The 15,770-nt window shown below is 36.3% G+C and overlaps 2 pseudogenes; both read right to left on the reverse strand.

The window, feature by feature from the left end:
* Window positions 1–7,987: 7,987 nt before the first annotated feature.
* On the reverse strand, window positions 7,988–9,764 carry LOC105713669 (importin subunit alpha-1-like; annotated as a pseudogene).
* Window positions 9,765–9,894: 130 nt separating this feature from the next.
* Window positions 9,895–15,096, reverse strand: LOC105713667 (etoposide-induced protein 2.4 homolog; annotated as a pseudogene).
* Between the last annotated feature and the right edge of the window lie 674 nt (window positions 15,097–15,770).

Below are 15,770 nucleotides of genomic sequence, written 5' to 3' on the forward strand. Positions count from 1 at the left end.
TCATCCATGTTGCTGCAAAATACATGAATTGATTCTTTTTTATGTTCAAGTAGTAGTATGTATATGTATATATATCACATTTTCTTTATCCAATCATCTGTTGATAGACAAAGTTTTGCCGTTAACCCCAAGACTACATTGCCATTGCTGGAAACAACTACTGTGTGGCTTGTTTAGGATTGGGAGCCACTCTGAGGCTGAAAGGTACACACGAGTTTGAGTTAGGAAGCATTAAAGAGTACCTGTTAGTTGGGGGATTTCTTCTCGGAATTCGGGCATATGCGGAAGCATCACAGTCGCCACTTTCCAGAGGGGTGTTTTTAGCAGCATGCTCTTCATCAGGATGTGAAATGTTACTTGATATTTTCACATGCTATCATGAAATAAGATTGAGAAAGGTAGAATTTCCCCTTAGTATTGTACGTTTTTTTCTTTTTTTCCCTTTATTATTATACTTTAAGTTCTGGGGTACATGTGCAGAGCATGCAGGTTTGTTACACAGGTATATATGTGCCATGGTGGTTTGCTGCATCCATCACCCCCATCACCTACATTAGGTATTTCTCCTAATGCTATTCCTCCCCTACCCCTCCCCACCCCCCAACAGGCCCCAGTGTGTGATGTTCCCTCCCTGTGTCCATGTGTTCTCATTGTTCAACACCCACTTATGAATGAGAACATGAGGTGTTTGGTTTTCTGTCCTTGTGTCAGTTTGCTGAGAATGATGGTTTCCAGCTTCATCCATGTCCCTGCAAATACAATGAACTCATCCTTTTTTATAGTTGCTTAGTATTCCATGATGTATATGTGCCACAGTTTCTTTATCCAGTCTATCATTGATGGGCATTTGGGTTAGTGCCACAATAAACATGCATGTTCATGTGTTTTTATAATAAAATGATTTATAACCCTTTGAGTATATATCCAGTAATGCGATTGCTGGGTCAAATGGTATTTCTAGATGTAGATCCCTGAATAATTGCCACACTGCATTCCACAATGGTTGAACTAATTTACACTCCCACCAACAGTGTAAAAGCATTCCTATTTTCCACATCCTCTCCAGCACCTGTTGTCTCCTGATTTTTTAATGATCGCCATTCTAACTGGTGTGAGATGGTACCTCAATGGGGTTTTGATTTGCATTTCTCTAATGACCAGTGATGATGAGCTTTTTTCATATGTTTGTTGGCTGCATAAATGTCTTCTTTTGAGAAGTGTCTTTTATATCCGTTGCCCACTTTTTGATAGGGTTTTTTCTTGTAAATTTATTTTAATTCTTTGTAGATTCTGGATATTAGCCCTTTGTCAGATTAGAGTGAAATAGCAACCAACAGAATGGGGAAAATTTTTTGAACCTTTTTTTCTATTTGGCAGAAGTATTTTTCCTTTCTTAATCCCCTATTCTGTCTTTTCCTGGGCCCTATCTCCAGCTATGTTTAGTTTTATTTTTTATCTTTTGTTTTAACCATAATAAAATCATATGATACTTATTTCTCTGTTACTTACTTCTTCCATCCCTAAACAGGTTATGGGCATCCGGTCCAGTCAATAAATATAGATCAAACTCTTTTTATGATAGCCACATAATATCCCATTGAATTACTGATGACATTCTCAACTGAATAGCCATTTTTGCTAGCACCACTTATTAAAGAAAACATCTGCTTCAACAAATGCAACAGTTGTCACATATCACATTTTTGCATATAGTAGACATATTTCTGGTTCTCTTCTACTAATCTGTTTACCTATTCCTTTGATATTATCATTTTTTTATTCTAGTGACTTTGTAGTCAGCTTTAGTATCTGACAAGCCAAGAACCCTATCACTATTTGATTGTTTCATAATATGGGGAGTCATTTTCTAATATTATTTGTCCATTTGAGTTTTAAACGTGATATCCTATTTTCTCTAAAAAGTGAAGTAGCACTTGGTTAAATGTTGATATTTATTTGAGAATAAAAAACAAATTTTCTGCATCCTGAATCATGGTATGACTTGAAGCTTTATTTTGATCTTTTTCCCTTAATACAATATATAGATTTCTCTGTGAAGATACTGATCAGCCTTTTCAAATTTATTTGAAAGTATTTTATAGTTTTGTCAGTATTTTATTGTTTTTTATTTTCAATTCAAACAAACTGTTTTCAGTATAGATAAGACCTATGAGTTTTGAAAAGTTATTCTTTATCCAGCTAGCTTATCATCTTCTCTTATTAATCTTAGTAGATTTTTACTAGGGTATATATCTATAATAAGTCAAAGATAAAACAACCAAAGAAAAAATATTTGCAACAATATAACAGATAAAAGATGTTTCTTTAACATACAGAAAACTCTTACAAGCCAATAAGAAAAAACAAAAATGTAATCAGAAATCCTGTAAGGAGTACAAAAATGTAACCACAAAAGGCAAACATAAAGAAAAACAGAAATAGCTTATAAACATTCAAAATGATACTAAAACTCATGACATTAAATAAATGCAAATGAAAACTAGTATCAGATTAACAAATTACCACTTGATTAGCAAACATTTTAGTTTGATAACACATAGCTTTAAAATGGTAATAAGACTGAAGTATTCTCATCAGCACTCAATGGTAAATTCAATTTAAATTAAATTTATGTTCAATAGATACTACCTATTTGGAAAGAAAACTACCTGTATTTATAAAAATGTCAAATTTTTGTACCTGCCAATAAGTAAATATGCATTATAAATTTCCAAAACAAAATCTTTTGCATAAAGAACAATAAACTAGAAACCTGATATATCTAAGGATTATCAATAAATCAGCTTGATCAGAGCATAAACATTCCTATGGAGCAGGGGCAAAATGCAGATTAAAAACATAGACAAGAATGAGATTGTCTAATGGAAGAAGAGCAGTATATTCCCTTTTCAGTTCCAAAATGTCTGTGAGGACCCACAGTGCAGTGCATTATCAGAACAAATACATTTGTTCTAGATAGTCACTGAAGCACACAAAGTAACAGAATGCACAGATTATTTCCTTCACTCCTTGCAAATGCACCCTTTATGCATAAAAAAATAGCTACTTCATTCTGATCATTCTCCTCTCTTTCTTTCATGCCCCTTCAGCCTCTTCTACAGCTCGTCCTTAACCCTAGGACTTCACCCTCCATATTGAAGGAGTTACATAAGGGACTCTGCTGCTGGTTCAATGGAAATTCAATGACTCACTAGATAGGATGGGATAGAGTCTTAAGAGTAGAGCTATTGTAAAATATAAAACCTTTTTCTCTTGACTGCCTTTCACAGCATAAGTAAGATGCATTATTCTACTAAAAAGTTTGCATATTTATTCCAAAGGCGTACTCCTTGCATGAGGAAGGAATGAATACAGGGTCTGGAAGGAGAAGTGAAAGTAAAGCTTATCTTGCCACATCATACATTGTGGAATGGAGTAAAATATATTAGAGACCAGAATCTTAGTGCTATTTGGCTGCTTTGATATATTTCAGCTTCTTCTACTCAAAAAAAAAAATATTCACCTGAACCCTGGAATGTTCAGTCAGATTCTTCCTATTAGTAACTGAGCCAGGGGTTGACCATGGAAAAGCTGGGAATAAAAGTAATTCTGGAATGCTATTCTCATGGCTGGTAGAGCAATGACTCGGCTGCTCTGGGAGCTAGATTACCGCTGACTATTGAGGAGTTGCCATGATTCCTTCTCATCTGGGAATAGCACTTCAATAGCTGATACAGATGGAAAGTCAGGCCAGGACACAGAAGACCAAGTTCACCAAAGCTGACCTCCAAGGAAAAACTTTAAATTCTAAAATTAACATAATAGTTGAGTAAATTGAAAAGCTATTTCATTTTTTAAATGGGTGCTTTTATACAGATACTGAAGGAGAACAGGATATTTCAAAACTTGAAGATTAAGTCTGCAAAGACCATGAATGGTAGAACACCTTTTTTTCCCCCCTCACTTCTGTAGATATAAAAATGCATGTAACCTTCAACTCACTAAAGACATTTGATCTATTTCTATATATTGTGCTTGACTAGAACCCATCATTCAGTTTCAGGGCCAGCACTTCCATGTAATTAATGAACCAAGCTTTTTTTCTCTGAAAACATTTTTTTCAATGTTTTTTCAAAACATTTTTTCAATTCTACACATGCCAGGAACATAACAATTCAAGTTAAGGATACTAAGGATTATCAGACGGAAGAGTTCAGAGTCACCACGTCACCACATCAAGCCTTACAGTCTTTGCTTTTCTATCAAACTGTCTTTAGAATTCTCTTCCCAACTTCTTAGTCTGTTCAACTGATAGACACAGCTCATCATTCAAAACTCAGCTAACAATAAAACCTTTACTGCCCACTTCCCAGCCCTCACCCACAATAAACTGACAACAGTATTCTTTCTGCTGCCTTTTGCATCCAGAACAGTCCCTTACCATAGTATGTATTATTTGAGACTTTCATTTTGGTGGCAACAACTCTACCAAATGTTACGGGGTAATTATTGAAATAGGAAATGAATGTAATCAGTCTCAGAAAAATGACTGGAAATGAAAAAGTATATTGGACTTGCTTTCTCAGTCTCTCATTTTGGCTCTTTATTTATTTCTGTTTGATTCTCTATCTTTGCAAACCAGTTTTATCATTTTCTCCAGCCACATACTGTCATATGACTTCCACATAGCTCTTGTGTTTATTTATATGGTCTAGCAACATGCAAGGATTCACTAACATTTGGAGCTCAACTCATACTGATAGAGAATAGTTGAACCTGCTAGAATTACTGGACCACAGGATGTACCAGTAGTAGCTAAAAGAGAAGATGCACAACATAAGGGCCCAAACCCTTTGGATAGGGGAAGTGGTCAGAATCATAGGCAACAATTTGAGCACCCCAAAATTGTTCACTACAATCTGTAATGTCATCTTGAACTTAATTATCTAACTAACCCACTTAGAAGGAAAATTCCTTCAGAGAAGGTACCATACCAAATCATTACCTTTTCACCATATAATGATCAAGTTGTACCACATAAGTGCCCAGTATTGTTTATTTCTCTCTTTTGAATGAAACATTCATCAATGTGCAGATGGGCTGTCATTTTATCAAAGTTTAAGAAACTTAGGTCCAAATTATAACCTTATATAGAATATTTGTAGGAGATGAGGCAAAGTTGTATACAGTAGTGTTCATATGAAAGCATCTTTTTCCATGTTTTAAGCTATTAAATAGCATAGCAAAGTGATTTTTAAAACAGGCTTTGCATTCAAGCAAACTAGGATTTAAATAGGGACTGACACTTTCTATTTATATGATGTGAGTGTAGTTGCTTAACTACTAAACCTCCATTTCCTCATCTATAAAATAAAAATGATAATAATACTCCCCATGTTTATTTTAATATAAAAATGAGTGTATGTAGAGTGTTTCACAAGTAAAAAATTCATACTCAACATTAGCACCTTTTCTAGATTCCATCATAATTTTTCATTTCTTTTTATCCTTACGTAGCTCTAAAAATTAACTTTTCTCACAATGACTATCATTTAGGCTAACTCCTGCTGATATTTAGGGACTTGTGTTAATCTAATCAAGAAACAAAATCTTACTGTAGAATGGGTTGCTTCTGGAAAGATTTTCTTGGGACTGTTGATTTAATTTTTATACATGGATTTTTAAAATGATCTTACTCTAAACAAAAACCCCTTGAATGTCTTGCTTTTACTTATCCCCACTTAATAAATCTATCAACAATTATAATAAATTGCCATTTGTAAATGTTTTCCTATTTCTGTTGATCATTCAAACATATCTCCATTACTTCATGTCATTAAAAAAAAACTCTTCTTTCAAAATTATTTGTCTAAATGCTATAGAAATATATTTTTGCATTTGAAAAACAGAACTGAGAAAGGAGTTTACTCTAAAATAAATTCCCAGAAAAAATAAACAAGAAAATTAGAATTCTAAATTGCTAGAAATTTAATATTTATCTAATTTTTAAAATAACTTTCAGCTTTGAAAAAATTATTGAAAGAAATAATATAAAAATGTATAACACTTAGACATAAAGACAAAATAATTTATTGAGAAAATTTCTCTCTAGGTAATACATCTACAGCTATTTAGTGCATACTAAATTAAAATATAAACAAAAACTTTTAAATCCTAAAAGTTGATTTGATAAAATGTCTTAAAGCAAGAATTATCAAAAGAAAATATAACATCAGTGAGTCTATGCATAAACATATATGTATTTGAACTTATTTCTCCTAATTGAAATTTTTTATCCTTTGATCAACATCACTCAAATCATCCCAGTCCTAAGTAACTATCATTCTACTCTCTAGTTCTATGACATCGGCTTTTTTATTTCCCATATGAGCAAGATCATGCAGTATTTGTCCTTCTGTTGTACAACATGGAAACTATAGTTAATATACTATATTCTAGAAATATTCTAGGAGAGTGAGTTTTCTCACCACAAAAATGATAACTATTAGAGGTAATATATATGGTAACTAGCTAGATTTAGTCATTCCACCATGTATATATATGTTACAGCATTACGTTGTACACAATAGTACATATAATCTTATCTGTCAATTTAAGCAAAATAAGTAAAAAATATATAAATATATATTTAAAACAAAACTCATATAATGAAGTTAGGAGTGAAATGGTATAAAAATTTATAAAGTAATCTACAACATGTTATTAAAATGGCTATAACTTCTCATCAATGTCTTTGTCAATTTGGACTGCTATAACAAAAATGACATAAACTGGTGGCTTAAACAACAGAAATTTATTTCTCACAATTCTGGAGACTGGAAAGTCCAAAGTCAAGGTGACAGCCAATGTGGTTTCTGGTGAGGGTCTTCTGCCTGGTTATGTTTTTACACAGGAGATGGAGATGGCAGCGGGGGCAGGCAAAGTCTCTTAGAAGGTCACTAATTCCATCACGAGGGCATTATCCCCATGACCACTTCCCAAAGGCCCTATCTCCAAATATCATCACACTGGGAGTTTCAACATATAAATTTTGGGGAGAAACAAACATTCAATCAATAGAAATCTAATATTTACATTTATTGATATCCTAAATATACTATCCAAAAGTAAAAACAAGCCAAATGCATAAAAACACTTGACAATAGTACAATCTGTGAATAATATGCAATAATAGTATCGTATATGATTATTTACAGTAGTGTATAATATAAAGAGACAGACTAACAATAGATTTTTCATTAACTAATAAGAATCATACAACACGAAGCTATTAAAGTTACAAGTATAAAAACTACTTAGCAAAGTGAAAAAAAGATACGGCAAGTTATACAGTATGATTCTGTCTATATGGAAGTTATATGTGACCACAGATAAGAACCAGATAAAAAATATGGGAAATCTAATAAGCATTCACTTTATTAGAAAAGCATAAGTTAATTTTTTAAACTTACATTTTTTATTATATTCTTGTTTTTTTTTTTCAAAGTATAGAAAAGGGTGGACTTTAATCTTTATTTACAGGATGCAGAGAGTTATAAAATGCCACATAGAAATAAGAGACCCATTCAGAGGACAAGCTTCATACAGTATGTACAGGTTGTAACTGTTCAAGTATAGTTTCAGTGTAAAAAGTGCTACAATAACGAACCACATTTAAAATTAGTTCTTAGTAGGAAAACGGTAACACAAACTTTTATCAAACATAGGACACAACAACTGTATGCCTCAATTTACATGATACAAATGTTAAAGGTCTCAAGAGTCTCATTCTGAACATGGGAGGTATAGCTTTCAGAGGTAGTTTCTGGCATAACATTTTGATCTCCCTCTTCCTCTACAGAGAAATATTTCCCAAGTAAGCTTAGTGAAGCCTTATATACAAACTCATTTTCATGGTTTTGTAGAGCTTCAGTTTTGTTTAAGCCTCCACATTCTTCAATCATTATTCTAAGTTTCTCAGTTTCACTTAGTTTCTCAGCAGCCTAAAAGATATTTAAAATGGCATCCAGAGTAACCAGAATAATCTTGGTATCTTTCCCAGTTAAGGGGTTCATCAATGGTTTTATTATGCCACAATAAACAAGGTAAATAATCTCTTCAATTATTCCACCCTTTGTAGAGTTAGTTATAGCACACATGGCTTTCTTCATGTCTTAAAATCTGCCTTAGTGAGAACACTGACAAGAAATGGGACTAATCCGTGATTCACAGCTTGCTGTATCTCGTCCTGAAGGACAGCTGTGATGTTTGACATTGTCTACGTAGCTTCCTTCTAAATGTTAGTTTTAGGCTGGGAAGGATGGTGCACACTCCTGCATAAATAACAACCTGAGTCTGTTCATCTGTACCAGTGACAATATTCCCTATGGCTCTTAGTGCAGGGGTCACGATTGGCAATTCAGAAGCTCCTAGGAGCTTCACGAGTTGGGGCACAACTTCTGTTTTCATGACCATATCAATCCATTCATTTGGATCATCAATAAAGTAGGAAACAGCCCAGCATGTCTACCAATATTTCTGGATTATCATGGTGAAGGAGCCAAACTAAAGTAGAAAGAATTTGCTCAACAGCATCTAATGAGGCTGCAGGATTCTTGTTGTGATAAGGGTTTGTAAGTGTCAAGATTACGTAAGTAACCACATGCTAAAGATGACATATCAGGAACTGCAAGAAGAGCCAATAGCGGGTCAACTGCAATGCTTCATTTCTGTACTGTCTTTTTCCTTGACCTTGAATCTGTTAAGTTGGGCAGCTGGTGATTTAGCATTCTTGTTGGTGAACATAGTTATGAGACAAAGGGAGAAAGCTGCTCAGCGAGCCCAGGCTTCCACGGGAAGCGATACGGTGCTCACTGGCTGTGGGACAACTGCACTCAAAACATCCATCTCCCACCTCGGCTCAGCCCGAAGACAGTGTGTCTTCATTATACGTTGTGCAATGATAAATTTTTTAATGAAATAATAGCTAAACATAAAGGATTCTTGCTTGATAGGCTTCTCGAAGCTTGATAAGACAGTATGTGTTGCACACACATGATTATTGCAGCACTGTTCACAATATCAAAGACTTGGAACCAACCCAAATGCCCATCAGTGATAGACTGGATAAAAAAATGTGGCACATATATGCCATGGAATACTATGCAGTCATAAAAAAAGATGAGTTCATGTCCTTTGCAGGGACATGGATATGGATGAAGCTGGAAACCATCATTCTCAGCAAACTAACATAAGAACAGAAAATCAAACACCACATGTTCTCACTCATAAGTGGGAGTTGAACAAAGAGAACACCTGGACACAGGAAGGGGAACATCACACACTGGGGTCTGTCAGGGGGTAGGGAATTAGGGGAGGGATAGCATTAGGAGAAATACCTAATGTGGATGGTGGGGTGACAGATGCAGACAACCACCATGGCACATGTATACCTATGTAAAAACCTGCATGTTCTGCACATGTACCCCAGAACTTAAAGTACAATTAAAAAGAAAAGACAGTATGTGTGTGGCTAGGGTTGCCAGATTTAACTAACAAAAACACAGGACTCACAGTTAAATTTAAATTTTGTTAAACAACTAATGCTTTTTTACCATAAATATATCCCATTCAATATCCAGTACATAATTTTACTACAAAAGCATTGTTAGTTTGAAATTCAAATCGGGATGGGTGTTGTGCAATTTATCTGACAATCCAATTTGTGCCATTTAGGACCTCATACCTTCTGCATCATTCACCATTCATATTAAATAATTATGCCCCAGTATGCATGGGATGAAGGTGGTGGATAGATTTAATACTCATTGGAAGAAGCAACCTTGGCTTTTACTAAACAGAAATATGTTCAACTTTTTACCGTCATAACACATCTTATAGGAAATCCTGATTTGATCCATGAGGACCAAAAATGAAAACATTCTGAAACAAAATTAAGAAAAGAATAATGAATGAGTTTATGAAAACTGAGATCATGGTAGATGACATGAACTAACATTTTCCCAAGTTTTCAAGCCCAGGCCAACTGCATGGAACTAATCTACAGCATACACCCTGAGAAAGCCCCAATAACAGGTCCTCGTATTGTACACTTTACATTTTTAAAGGCCCAACTAAATAAAACATTCGGAGAAGATCCAGAATGGTCCAGGAACTACTGCCACTGAAGGAACTAATGGATTTCTGCAAGACTGTTCATGTTCATCACTGTGTGTTCACGGTCATCTACGGATAGATAAAGAATGTTGCCTAAAGGACAGTGCATAACTGCTTCCAGATTATAAATTTATTAGCTAATAAAATGCTTCATTGAAATTTTATATCCATTTTCTTCTTGATATGTTACAAATCACAGCATCTTTAGTCACAGGTATGAATGGCCTAGGCAAATAGGTCGGATGCAGCAAGAATCCTAAAGCTATAGTCAGCCTGTTGTATTGAAGACCTAGGAACAATACTGGTGTGACAGGAGCTTAGTGAATAAACAAAGAATGAAGGAAGATGAGTGAAAAGAAGTAGACAGGGAGTAAAATCCCTAAAAAGTGTTGGGTACTATGAGAATGGCAATGGATAGCCTCTGTAGAAATGCAGAGGGAGGACTAACACATTCCTGCTTTGAGGCAGGTGACTTTAATTTTTATTAATCAGGAGTGGCTTTAATAGACCCCTCATTCCTATGTGAGTCTATTATGATCCTGGACATGATCATTGCCATATATAGGGGCTACAGACCAACTTTTGTAAAAATGGAGTCATAGCTTTTTGGCAGATGTCCTTCAACATTCAACTGGCTTGTATGTAATCACCTTGTACAGTATTTTAACTCAATCTATTAAGTAGGCCAACATTTTTGCAAACAATATATTGCTGAACCCAACTAAGATAATTTAACTGCTTCATTACTGCAATAGTCTCTTAATTTAACTGGTATTCCTATTTCTTCTTTTGCCCTCCTGCCATCCAGTTAACACCCAGGACTCGGTATAACATTAAGAGTATAAATCAGTCAGATCATATAATGTCCCTTCTTAAAACTTTCCAAGGGTACTTCTGGACTTCTGCTCAGGATGTGAACTGGAAAGAACATGGCTCCTATTTTTTAACACGAAAAAGCTAAACAAACTGCAAATTTATAGCTCTGAACCTATGAAAAGTGGAAAAAAATCATTTCTATCACTAGGTTTAAAACTTACTTAGCTCAGTTCTATGTCCTATATAAAATGTCCAGCTCCCAACAAAAACATATGAGGCCTATAAAAAGACAATAAGGAACAACACATTGCCGAAGACAAAGCAATCAACAGACCCACACTCAGATACAACATGGATGTTGAAGTTATCTGACAGGAATTTTAAATAATTGTGACTAATTGTTCATAGCTACAAAACATTCTTTTGAATTCAAGATCAGATGGGAAATGCCAGAGAGTGAACTAAAAGAATGAAGAAAGTGACAGGGAGAAAGGAAGGAGTAGAAATGCTGGAAATGAAACAGTAATTGCAATGAAGATTTTGTACACATGACTCAGCTGAGAATAAAATTGGCAATCTGAAGATAAGTCCATAGAAATCACATTTATTTAAAAATATGTTTAAAAACTCTCAAAAATCAACAATAAGAAAGCATGGGAGGGGCTAGGGTAGGGATAGTGGGAGGGAGGGTGGGGAGGGATAACGTGGGCAGAAATGCCAGGTATAGGTGATGGGGGGATGGTGGCAGCAAACCATTTTGCCATGAATATACCTATGCAACAATCTTGCATGATCTGCACATGTACCCCAGAATCTAAATACAATAAAAAAAATACTATCTGAATAAAAAATAAAGTCAAAAAGTAACATGTTGATGGGGCTGTGGAGAAAGGGAACACTCATGCACTGCTGGTGGGAATGTAAGTTACTTCAGCCACTTTGGAAAGCAGTTTGGAGGTTTCTCAAAGAACTTAAAACAGAACTACCATTTGACCCAGCAATCCCATTATTGGATATATACCCAAAAGAAACAAATCATTCTACCAGAAAGACACATGCACTCATATGTTCATCACAGCACTATTCACAATAGTAAAGTCATGGAATCAACCTAGATGCCCATCAACAGTAGACTGGATAAAGAAAAGATGATACATATACACCATGGAATACCACATAGCCAATAAGAAAGAATAAAATCATATCCTTGCAGCAATGGGGGTGTAGCTGAAGGCCATTATCCTAAGCAAATGATCATAGAAACAGAAAATCAAATACCACACGTTCTCACTTATAAGTGGGAGCTAAACATCGGGTACTTATGGACATAAATATGGCAACAATAGACACTGGGGGCTACTAGAGGAGAGAGGGAGGGAGAGGTCAAAGGTTGAAAAACTCACTTTTTGGTACTATGTTTACTACCTGGAGGACAGAATCATTTTTACTCCAACCTCAGCATCACACAATATACCCAGGCAACAAACCTGCACGTGTACCCCCTGAATCTATAAATAAAAGTTGAAAAAAAAAAGAAAGCCACAAACCTGATAAAATGAGTAAAGAGTTGAGCCTCCACCAAAGCAGATACACAGATGGCAAATAAGCATATAAAAAGATGCTTAATATCATTAATGCAAATTAAAACCACAATTAGACACAACTCGGCATTTTGAAATTTTAATTTGTTGAAAACCAGTTTTAATTGTATTATTTTAAACTTGTGACATTTTAAAATTGTACAAGTATTTTGACATCTGCCCCCCACATTTAGTGTCTTAAAATGATGTCAAAATACCAACCAATCACAGGATTAATGGGCTTAATGAGTTTAACCCTCAGTTCCCATTTACAGCACCCAATATTCCTTTGAAATATGAAACAGACCTGGCAGTGGCCAACAGTGAATCTCTTCCTCCAACACCAACAAAGCTGAAAAGTTTAGCTCCTCTGAGTGTTATGCTGCAGTGGCATTTGTCCAGAATTGGTACTGTCCCATACTTGGGGGACTCCAAATGTACCAGTGAAAATAGCTTTTTCCTCTTCAAGGGGAAGAAAGAAAATCACTTCAAAACCCAGCAGATATGTCTGTGAGATCTTTCCTCCTGTGCCATCTCTTCAGGTTTTTTTTATTTTTCATTTTTATTTTTATTTTTGCAGTGGAGCAAGAGAGACCAATAGCTAACCTGAGTTACAAGAAACAAGACAGTGATGGCTATTAAGGGAATGACCAGGAGCAACTGGAATACTCCTTTACCTCCCACACCAAATGTATGTGCTACACAGAAACACACACACACACACACACTCACACAACAAATCCACAAAACACAACAGCTAGAAATATAAAATTCATTCATCCAAGGATGGTAGATGGCAAGAGGGAAAGGTGGGGGGTGAGGGGTAAATGGCACAGTGAGAAAAAAAAGTTTTCAAATCAGTCCAGCACAGGGACTAGCAAATGCTAGAAAATAGCTGCAGAAAAACCTGTGTTCCTTTCAGACTCATGATGGTGTTAAAAATCCACACACTGGTGTCAGGAAGATTCTGCCTGACGTGTACCAGAGACAAAAATTCTGATTCCTCAGAAAGAAGGGAATACACAGAAGGACCCTGGCAGAGAGAGTTCTGCCTTCCCTGGCAGGGGGAGTGAACAGGGAAGAGAACTACCACAGTCTCCTTCCTGTCTCACCCATGCCCTTTGGATGACAGTAGCCTTCAGTTTGGCAGGAGATGGATGCAGTGAAGGGAACTTCTCTAAAGAGGTTAAGCTTCTCAGGGCAGACTGCAGGTAGACTGTTCTGTGAAAGAGTCTGTTGCTTTGGAAGACCACCAAGGGGAAGAGGCACAGCTGGAAGAGGTAAGCTGTGCCAGGGGTCTTTGCTTCATCGGTGCTGATAATGAATAAAGGAACAGGATAGAGAAGAGGCAGTCATTGATAATATGGCTGCACTGGTAATGAAGACTGGATTGCCATGAGAAAAGCCAAGGGCAAACCAAACCCAAAGTAGTATCGCCAATTCCTTTCTATGTTAGACAACCGCTGGTGCCTCTCAATTCCTTTACTGGACCAACAATATTTGAAGCAGTGTACTGAGTAGTGAAGGGACAGATGCAGGAAACTAACCAGCTGAACGACGTGGATGGGAAAAAGACTCACAAACACTCCTTGACTGAGGAAAACAGACTGCAGCAAAAGGTTGGAGAGCATGTCCGCTATTATTTTGCAGACATTAGGGAACGGGTGAGGCTTCCTCACTGGTTTCTCAAATGCCAGGTCAGCTATATCTTGAAACCAAATGGCATTCACAACTTTGCTAGGCACAAACAAGGGGAGCTCCCAATGGGCACTGGAGATCGATATGAGGAAGAATTCTAGCCATAACTGACCATCTCCACGTTGTGATAGATCACCAATAATTCAGGGTGTCACTGACCAAAGCAGAAGAATATACACTCAATATAACAATAGGAGACTGGACCAGAATGCTCCACCATTCCAAGTGCAACACTGAAAACTTCTACTAACAATACATGGTGGCTGGGTCCGGTGGCTCACACCTGTAATCTCAGCTCTTTGGGAGGCCAAGGCAGGCAAATCACGAGGTCAGGAGTTTGAGATCAGCCTGGCCAACATGATAAAACCTCATCTCTACTAAAAATACAAAAAATTACCTGGGCATAGTGGCAGGTTCCTGTAATCCTAGCTACTTGGGAGGTTGAGGCAGGAGAATCATTTGAACCCAGAAGGCGGAGGTTGCAGCGAGCCAAGATGATGCCACTGCACTCCAGCCCAGGTGACAGAGTGAGACTCCATCTCAAAAAATAAAAAGAAGAAGTAGAAGAAAAAAAAAACATGGCTCACTCTCTCGTTCTTACTCTACATTCCTGGCTCTTCTATGTGCCAGGACATTACTTCACTACTTGTCCTTCTTCAATGCTACTCCTCTCCTTTTTTGCTGGATTCAAGCATGCAACTTGGAGATGGTACAAATACCCCAGATGGAATCTTTGATTCTTCTGGTCCTGGAGAAAGGTTTTAACACCGTCAGGCATCTCTTCACCACCCAAACTATCAACTACACAGAGGAGACAGAAGTGCTTCCAAATCTCTTATTATGAAGGACCAACAGTTCCACTGCCACAGCTCTGGCCAGGCCCCTCACCCATGGCAGACCTGATCAGCTTCCCAGCACACAGCTGCCCCCCTCCACTGTGCTGCTCCCAGGGCAGGGGCCACATAGGGCTCTGCCAGGCATTTTTTAAATTGCAAAAAAGAAAATTTAAAAATTGTCAACATCATGTTACTTAGAAGGATATAGAGCAACTGAAAATCTCATACATTGCTGGTAGAAATTCAAAATGTTATAGCATCTTTGGAAAATAGTCTGGCAGTTTCTAATAAAGTTAAACATATGCCTACTATGTATCCCAACAATCTTACTTCCAGATAATTCTCAAGAGAAATAAAAACCATATTTATGCTAATATCTTTATATATTTATAGAGGTTTTTATTTTTAAAGTCTAAAAATGAGACAATTCATATGTTCTTCAAATGCTAAACTGATAAACTTTGCAAACCTATTCAATGAGAAATTGCTTAGAAATAAAAAGGAATGGACTTGATTTCACATGACATAGATGAATCTCAAATGCATTATGCCAAGTAAAAGAAACTATATCCAAAAGCTACATATCATATGGTTCCATCTTATATGGCTTTTTATAGGAAGGGAAACACATCATAGGTTGTATTCGTTCATTTTCATGCTGTTA

Source organism: Aotus nancymaae, unplaced genomic scaffold (genome assembly GCF_030222135.1).
Source record: "Aotus nancymaae isolate 86718 unplaced genomic scaffold, 86718_ANA_hifiasm-v0.15.2.pri h1tg000002l, whole genome shotgun sequence".
Lineage (NCBI taxonomy): Eukaryota > Metazoa > Chordata > Mammalia > Primates > Aotidae > Aotus > Aotus nancymaae.